The sequence below is a fragment of the Callorhinchus milii genome, unplaced genomic scaffold, assembly GCF_018977255.1.
Source record: "Callorhinchus milii isolate IMCB2004 unplaced genomic scaffold, IMCB_Cmil_1.0 Scaffold3, whole genome shotgun sequence".
Lineage (NCBI taxonomy): Eukaryota > Metazoa > Chordata > Chondrichthyes > Chimaeriformes > Callorhinchidae > Callorhinchus > Callorhinchus milii.
In genome coordinates this window covers 25,436,702-25,445,199 of record NW_024704744.1, presented here as the reverse complement: position 1 = coordinate 25,445,199, position 8,498 = coordinate 25,436,702, and the positions used below count along the sequence as shown (strand labels likewise).

Here is an 8,498-nt window from a genome sequence, read left to right as displayed (position 1 = left end):
TTAAAATCGTGTGGGGTTTAGAGAGGGAGAGAGATAGAGAGAGAGAGAGAGAGAGAGGACCCTTCCCGTTACAGGGAGATGGGAGGCACAAAGAATCAGAGCCATCGCCTTTGTCAGCGAAATACACCCGACAACTGGGAGACAGATGTTCGGCGCAAACAGATGTTCCCTTATCCCAAACATTCACCCGACACAGTCCTCCAAAATAACAGCTACGAGCAATATACTTTCTCTCCTGCGTGAGCTGTCCGCTTCCCCCAACACAGGTTAAATATTGTGTCCACTTTATCACAGAGACCGAACACAGGACTCTGTCTCATTCACCACATCCCAATATCCCGCTCGAACCGTTTCGCTTTGGATGTTTGCGAATGAGTTGGTCTGTATTCCATCCACATTTTAAACGAAAGGTTTACGCATTTTGGGGGGATTTTTAATCGATTGAATCAATAAATCCGAATACGTTTTTTTTTCGAATGACATATTATTAAATGGTCGCGTTGTAATTATTGCAAACGGTTTAAAAGTGCTGATAAAACACGTTGTTCGCAGGGGTTTTCGTTTCGTTAGCGCTTGTTAGCGTTTCGGTGCCCACTGCCTTCAGAGCTTAATGTGTGAATTATTCCTAATGTTAAAAATCATTAACACTGTTTTAATTGTAGCACAGAGACAGGAAAACCACAAAGCCTTTACAACCTTTGCATCTTTTGCAAAATCTTCTCTTTTTTTAAAAAAAGAGATTTTATTTGTTGGGAAAGAAAAAAACAACTTGGTTTCTGCTTATTTGCCGATGTGCTGCAAACACAGTCCTGGGTATTAAGGTCTTGATCAGCCTAAAACACTCAATTTTTGCAATGTTTTAAATATACAATGGGGAGAGAGAAAAAAAAACAAAATTGAACAGATACATAATTTAAGTAAAGAACTAACTATCGTTTTCCTTTACAGATATTTGAAACGGTTTTAATTTGGAGTTAGATAGAAGGGGCGCCCGTTACTGGGATAGATTTGGTGGGTAACTGGGGCATCAGTGTTTGAAAAAATCCGTAGTTTATCTTAAGCCATTGAAATAAAACTCCCTGATGTTTGCAATTATATTTGGAGACAATTGGTTTTGTATCTTTAATGAAATCTGGGGAAATGGTCAGAGTTTCTCAATCAGTCAGACAGTCGCTTGTTGCAGCTCATTTTGAGACAAACCTTTTGCTGCTTTGTCACCCAGCCATGGTCTGGAGGGTTGGGCTGGAGGGTTGGGCTGGGGGGGGGGGGGTGGTACTGGAGGGGAATTACATGGGCGTTGGGCAAAAAAAAAGTGCCTTTGAAATAGGCAAAGTAATTCACACCGCAGTTAAAGAACGTACACTTCTATTCACACTGCAAGTCAAATCAAATCGGTGGTGGGTCGGGGACGCAATTTGCTGTTTCTACATCCAGAGTCTGTAATTTAATCACAGTGCTGAACTCACTCCTCAGTCACATCAACACCGGTGGCTACAATAACGTTCAGTGTAACGTGTGTCAGTGTATATGTGTTCCTCGATGTTCTCCTACACACTGAACTAACTTCCTTCCACTGTAGAAACTGCAGCTGTCCACGATGCCGTTATTCCCATTTGCGGATTGCACATTTGAACCTGCCTTTCAGGGATTAGACCAATACGTGACCTATATATGTGGAGATGGAAAACAACTTTATTTTAAACCACTGTGCACGATATGACATTTTAATATATACACCATTTTAAAGAACACCGACTCAGGGGCATGTGATTGCCTGAAATCTGAAGCATTAACCCTTGGTCCACAATCCTGAATCACTTTGGTGCCTTAGAACTGTGTTGGTTTCACCACTCTGTATCAAACTCTTACCAAATTTTAAAATGTTAATAGAAGAGGTGCACAGTGCAACTAATTTTAAATAAGATGAAATGAAAATATCTCTATAATAGTATTCAGAAGATATTCCAAAGCTAAGACGTTTCATCATCTCCTTCACTGCAAATCTCTTCCTTTTAATATTGGTAGATCCTAATCATTATGCGCCTTTTATTTACAATTTTGATTATTAAATATTACTACAGGCTCCATGAAAGTAAACAAGAAATTAGTTATCATTGATAACAGAATACAATCCAGAATAAACACTCCTTGAAAATAAAAAATATCATCAGAAATTAAACATTGGAGAAACCCATCAGCGTAGTTTAGAAATAATAATAAACCTTGTATCTGATATACCACCTTATCACATTGTTGAGCCATCTCAAACCGCTTTACTGAATATACTGTAATAATAATCCTTATAATCCTTGTACATGATGTAGCACTTTATCACATCATTGAGACAATTCACTGTAAAGTGAATTGACTGTATATTTTGTGAGCAAAACACAAAATAGTTCAAAGTAATTTGTTGAGAATCGGGCTGGAGAGACATTGGGTGAAGTAAACAGACAGTGAAGTGGTAGAAAATCAAAACACAATCTCTCTGCCCCAATTTAACAAAAGCTAACTAAATGCTCCACTTAAATTTGGTATGCAGAAAACTGTGCTGAGACAATTGTGATATTGGTCATATGTATCCAAACATACAAGAATACATACATATTGTTCAAGTCAAAGCATGGACAATTAGCATATTTTGCAACAACATTGTATTTTATTTCAAACCAATATACCAGAACACCACAGTGTAAGATACAACCTCACCTTTATGATTTTCCAAATCATTACAGCATTCAAGAAATGATACATTAAAAAAAATGTAAATCAACTATAAATAGTTCCAAAATGGAACCGGGGACGTTTCTGGAAATTTAAAGGATTCGGGGTGATTAGATATTGAGATAGATGTATCAAAGGAATCTTTTGGGAAGCTAGACGGCAACGCTAGAAAGACTAGTGGCTTCCTCCTGCCTGAAATTATAACTTAGTGTACAGTAATAGTTACGATGTCACTACCGTCTCTAGAATGAGTACATCTAGAGTAAGATCTCTATCATCTAGCATGAGCACTCACAGAGACACTACCCCATACGAAGGCCATTATATTAATGCAAGTTGTGTTGAGCATCTTTTTTTTAAATCTGTACATTACATTTGAGCATTACAACTACATGTGTGAGCTAGCTGACAGCAAGCCAACTTCCCTTTAATTTCACTGAGAGACTATTTTTGCTGAAAGACCATTCGCTGCACTGGGGATTATGTCCTATTACATCAGAAGTTAACCTCTTCAATAAAATTGACCTGGCTGTAGGTTGGAACAAAATGTACCTTTACTATTGTTAACCAGTACACATTATTGTATTTCACTGTTGCAATGACTGGAGCTGGGGGGGGGAGGGATTGCAATTAGCTAGCACCTGCAATTATCAAGAGTACCATTGAAATGACAGTGCATAAATAGATTGTCACTAATGCCATTTCACAAAGCTTTACATTGGTGGAGAGGCATTATCCTATTCTGGTTACATATTAGAGTAAAGCACTTACTCCACACAGGCACAATATGTTCAAATCACCTACACTCGCGTTGACAGTGTCAGGCCTTAGCATTTGTTCAAACAGCTCAGTTAACAAAAGGAGGTAAATGGTGCACTATAAGCCAAACATATGTATAAAAACATTCAGAAATACTGTAAGCTAACATGAAAAAAGAACTTGCATTTTTATAATACCTTACCACATTGACGTGTCTCAGAGTCACCTTACTTCACAGTAATTACTGCGAAGATTACAGACTCTTATTGAAGGCAAAAAAATAAGGTCGTGAGGAATACGACCATTTGGAGTATTGTTGGCTAAAACAACAGAAGAACTTGCCTTTTTTTCAAACCCAGTTGAAGAACAGACAGATGGGACCTCGGTTTAACCCCTCATTTGAAAGACAACATCTCTGACAATGCAAGAGAGCTCTCTCAGCAATGCAATGGAGTGTCAACCTAACCTTATGAGCTCATGCCCTGATGTAGAGTTAAATCCACAACTTTCTGACCCAGAGGTGAAAGTGTAAATGTGTATATTTCTACCAATGTAGAACCAAAGGAATATCCATTGGTTCTACATTGGGTAGAAATATGCACATTTACACTTTGACCAGACAAACAGCTAACAGATCCACACTTGTAGACTTTTGCTATGACTATTTGAGTTGTGTTTGATATGAAAGCTTGAATTACATTTTTCTCCACTGAAGTAAGTTTCTGAAACTGAAAATCTGAATATCCCATTTACTTAAATTGCAACCAAGTGGCAAAGAATACTAATGATCAATGGAAAGGAAAATATTTCTGAGCATAAACTATAAATGAAATAAATGTGTACTTCAAATGGACTACAGTTAACTACATTGGGTTAAGTATCATTTCTAATTATGAAGCACAACACATTCTAGGTGTTGCACCCATACGACTGGAAGAAACACATCATAGAATCAGGTCAGGAAATACTGTAGGTTAACCAGTACTACCAGATAACATTGATAATTTCACAGATTGTTAATAGAGGTCACAATTTATACTGATCTCTTGGTATTATCTGTGTGTGTATAGCTCAGTGTGCAACTCGACATCCTCTGTTAGGTTTGTCATCAAATCCAGCTTGTTTACAGTTATTTTTTGAAGGCTACAGTGATATAAATACATCCATCATTTTCTTTGGTTTACATAACAGTTAAAGGGGAATCATTCTGTATCTAAGACATTTCTGTCATTCACATTGATAACATATAACAATGCGGAACAGGAATAATAATTTAATGTTATTATTTATTGTCAAAATGCATATTTCATAAAGAGCAAAATGCATTTGTAAGTTTAATTGTTTTGTCTCAAACATTCCACCCGTAATACATTTTCAAGGTAAACAGTTACTTTTTAAAAAAAAATCATTTTGTGTCTTAGGTCAATGGAACAGAGGACAATTTTATCATTTAGATTTGCAATTCTTTAATATTGTGTGGAGCAGGAGGTGGTAGAAAAGTGATGTACAGTGTGTTGTTTGACCTATGCTCTAGTTCTGTGCTTCACATTAAAATGTTAAATCCTAAATATATATGTAAGGTGCAGACATTTAGAGCAAATTGTTGGTAGGCTGATTCTGGACCAAATAAGTAAACTTAAACATTATTTTATTTTTCAGAGTATTATGACTGAGTTTGGTTCACACATCCAGAATATATGGTTTTACAATAAAAACGTAATTGAATTTTTATGCCACCTTTTCTCATTTTTCATTTTGTGTTTTGCTTGTTGTGATCCTTTACCTATCGTTCATTTATTCGTTCATTTTTCTTTTCCTTCCTTTCTTCCAGTACGAATTGCTTTTTATCTGTGCACATTTGTCATTCTCTGTTATAGTCTTTTTCTTATTCCATTATTGTTTGCATGCCTGTCTATATGAATTAAATACTCTTTTGTGTGTCTGAAAAACATTGCATTATACATTACTTTCTCTGAACAGATTTTTTACTACTCTGGGAGTTCAGACAATTAAAATCAGTCCCCAAGGCTGTTGCAAAAAGGCCATTGCAAAACTGTTGTTCCTATATGTAAATTATTTTATAGCCGCTTCTAACTAGTGGGTTTTATATATATTTTAAAAACAAATAACCTTCGCTGACAGATGCATCTGTAATTCATAATATGTTAAGCAGATTTTTACTCTGTGTCCAATATGATACCAACTACAAAGATGACCAAAAAGTCATGATACCATTACAATATCTAGTAAGGAATGATGATATTTTTGTTTGTTTTTAGATAATAGGGTAGCTGAAAAATAAGAAAACTGATCTAGTCATGGAGAAATGGAGTAATGAACATCGAGCTGCAATTGTGGAACTGTACTTCTCGAATGGAAATTCGGTCGTAGCAGCACAACGGCAGTTTCGGGAAAAATTTGGATTACGTGATAGTCCATCAAAGATGTCCATATTGCGCTATGTTTCTGCGTTTCGTGGTACAGGAAGTGTTAAAGATGCACAAAGAAGTGGACGGCCTCGAACAGCGCGAACGGTTGGAAATATGGAATCAGTCAGAGAAGCGGTGATCAGGAGCCCTAAAAAATCTGTGCGACGGCTGTCTCAAGAACTTGGTCTAAAAAGAGAGTCTGTGCGAAAAATACTAAAACGGGATTTGAAATTATTCCCTTACAAAATCCAAGTTACCCAACAGTTATTGCCTACTGACAAAGTGTCAAAATCAGCCACAATCAATAATGGCGCTGAAGGACAATATCCAAGAGGCTGTGCAGTTCATTCCAGCCAAAACATTCAGGAAAGTAATGGAAAATGTCATTATTCGATGCCATGAATGTGTAGACATACAAGGAAGTCATCTTTCTGTTATTAGTTTTAAATAGTAGTTTATTTCATTTAATAAGAATGTAACAGCAAAGTCTGTACTTTTGATTTTTTATGCACTGAACACTGTCTTTGAAGAAATAAAGTAATTATTATTAAACTAAATGGTATCATGACTTTTTGGTCACCTTGTATCATAATGGAGTTCATGGACATTGACTATATAAATAAGGTTTGGTTTTATATTTGTATGTGAAGAAACACGAGTGTCTATTGTTTTAATACCTAAGCTGTAATTGAAAACTACCACTTACTTGGTTGCCACTTACATATGTAATATATTTTGCTACAAATTATGGCATATATGAATTACAAAATGTAAATTCACTGATCATTCATTCCTTTTACATAGAAATCTAGATCAAAGCCAATGACTAGACAATATTGCTCGGACGTGCATATTTTAGTGCTAAGTGTGTTGAATATTGTAAGCATATTGCAGTTTCACATAAATACTGCAATGCATCTTAGATGTCTAACGTTTGTACATAAAAAGCTTTGTTTGAGTTAATACTTGCAAAGAATGTACAGCACCAAAACAGGCCATTCAGCCCAACCAGTCTGTGACAGTGTTTAGCACACAACTTGTTTCTATTATTTTGTTTTGTATCCAGTTCCAGAATAAATTATCAATATGTCTCAATGTCCAAATATACCAGCTTTATTATTTGATAAAGAGTTCATTTTCCACAGTTGTTTGTCAGCAAATACATGACCATAAACTTCAGAGTATCTTTCCCAAATAGTGTTTGTACAGTTAGAACTAAATGCTCACTGTTTAAATTGGCCAAACTTGCTTTTTAAAAAAATATAGTTTTGATTAATTTTTTTTATTCCTATCTCGCTTAGCTTCCACCCAGTTCAGGAATCCACTCTGTGTCTGTAAAGCACTTTGAGACATTCTCTTACATGGAAGGCATACTAACAGTGCAAAAACAGAAATCGCTGGGAACACTCAGCAGCTTCTGAGATAGTGGAGGCCTTATGTCTGATCTTCCAAATTTCCTTGGATTCTGGAACAGTCCCCATGGATTGGAAGGTCGCAAATGTCATACCACTATTTAAAAAAGGTTAGTCCAAAAGATAAGAGCCCATGGAATTGAGGGGAGCATATTAACGTGGATTGGGGAATGGTTAACGGGTAGGAAACAAAGAGCAGGGATAAATGGGTCCTTTTCAGATTGGCGGGAGGTGATTAGTGGAGTGCCACATGGATCAGTCCTTGGGCCTCAGCTATTTACCATCTACATCAACGATCTAGATGAGGACATCGAAGTTAATATACCTAAATTCGCGGATGACACAAAACTAGGAGGAAGTGTCAACACAGAGGACGACATTAAAAATATGCAGCGAGACATAGATAGGTTAGGTGATTGGGCAGGTTGGTGGCACGTGAAGTATAATGTAGGGAAGTGCAAAGTCATCCACCTAGGTAGCAAAAACAGTAGAGTGGGGTTATTTTTTAGAAGGGGAGCGATTGGAATGTGTTAGCGTCCAGAGGGACTTGGGTGTCCTTGTACACCAATCACAGAAAGTTAGTCTGCAGGTGCAGCAGCAATTAGGAAGGCGAACGGTATGTTAGCATTCATTATGAAAGGATTAGAGTATAAGAGTAGGGAAGTCTTGCTGCAACTGTATAGGGCCCTGGTGAGACCACACCTGGAATACTGTGTCCAGTTTTGGTCTCCTCACTTAAGCACGGATGCACTTGCCTTGGAGGGGGTGCAGCGTAGATTTACTAGGTTAGTACCAGGGATGAAGGGGTTGAATTACGAGGATAGGCTGACCAATTTGGGCCGATATTCTCTAGAATATAGAAGAATTAGAGGGGATTTTATAGAAACCTATAAGATCATCAAAGGGCATGATAGAGTAGATAGTGGGAGATTGTTTCCCCTGGTTGGAGAAACTAAAACCAGGGGTCATAACCTTAAAATCAGAGGCCAGCCCTTTCGCACTGAGTTGAGGAAGAACTTCTTCACTCAAAGGGTGGTGAATGTATGGAACTCACTACCCCAAAGGGCTGTTGACGCTCAGTCCTTGAACATATTCAAGACTAAGATAGATAGATTTCTTATTGCAAAAGGGATTAAGGGATATGGGGATAAGGCAGGGTCAGGTTATTAGCTGG

The 8,498-nt window shown here is 37.2% G+C and overlaps 1 long non-coding RNA gene across 1 annotated transcript in view; it reads left to right on the top strand.

The window, feature by feature from the left end:
• Positions 1 to 6,563, top strand: part of LOC103185792 — a 10,310-nt gene extending 3,747 nt beyond the window's left edge. Inside the window, exons 2-3 of the long non-coding RNA XR_488683.1 lie at positions 5,143 to 5,199; positions 5,763 to 6,563. This is a non-coding gene — a long non-coding RNA (uncharacterized LOC103185792). The remainder of the gene's footprint in view (positions 1 to 5,142; positions 5,200 to 5,762) is intronic.
• The last annotated feature ends 1,935 nt before the right edge of the window (positions 6,564 to 8,498 follow it).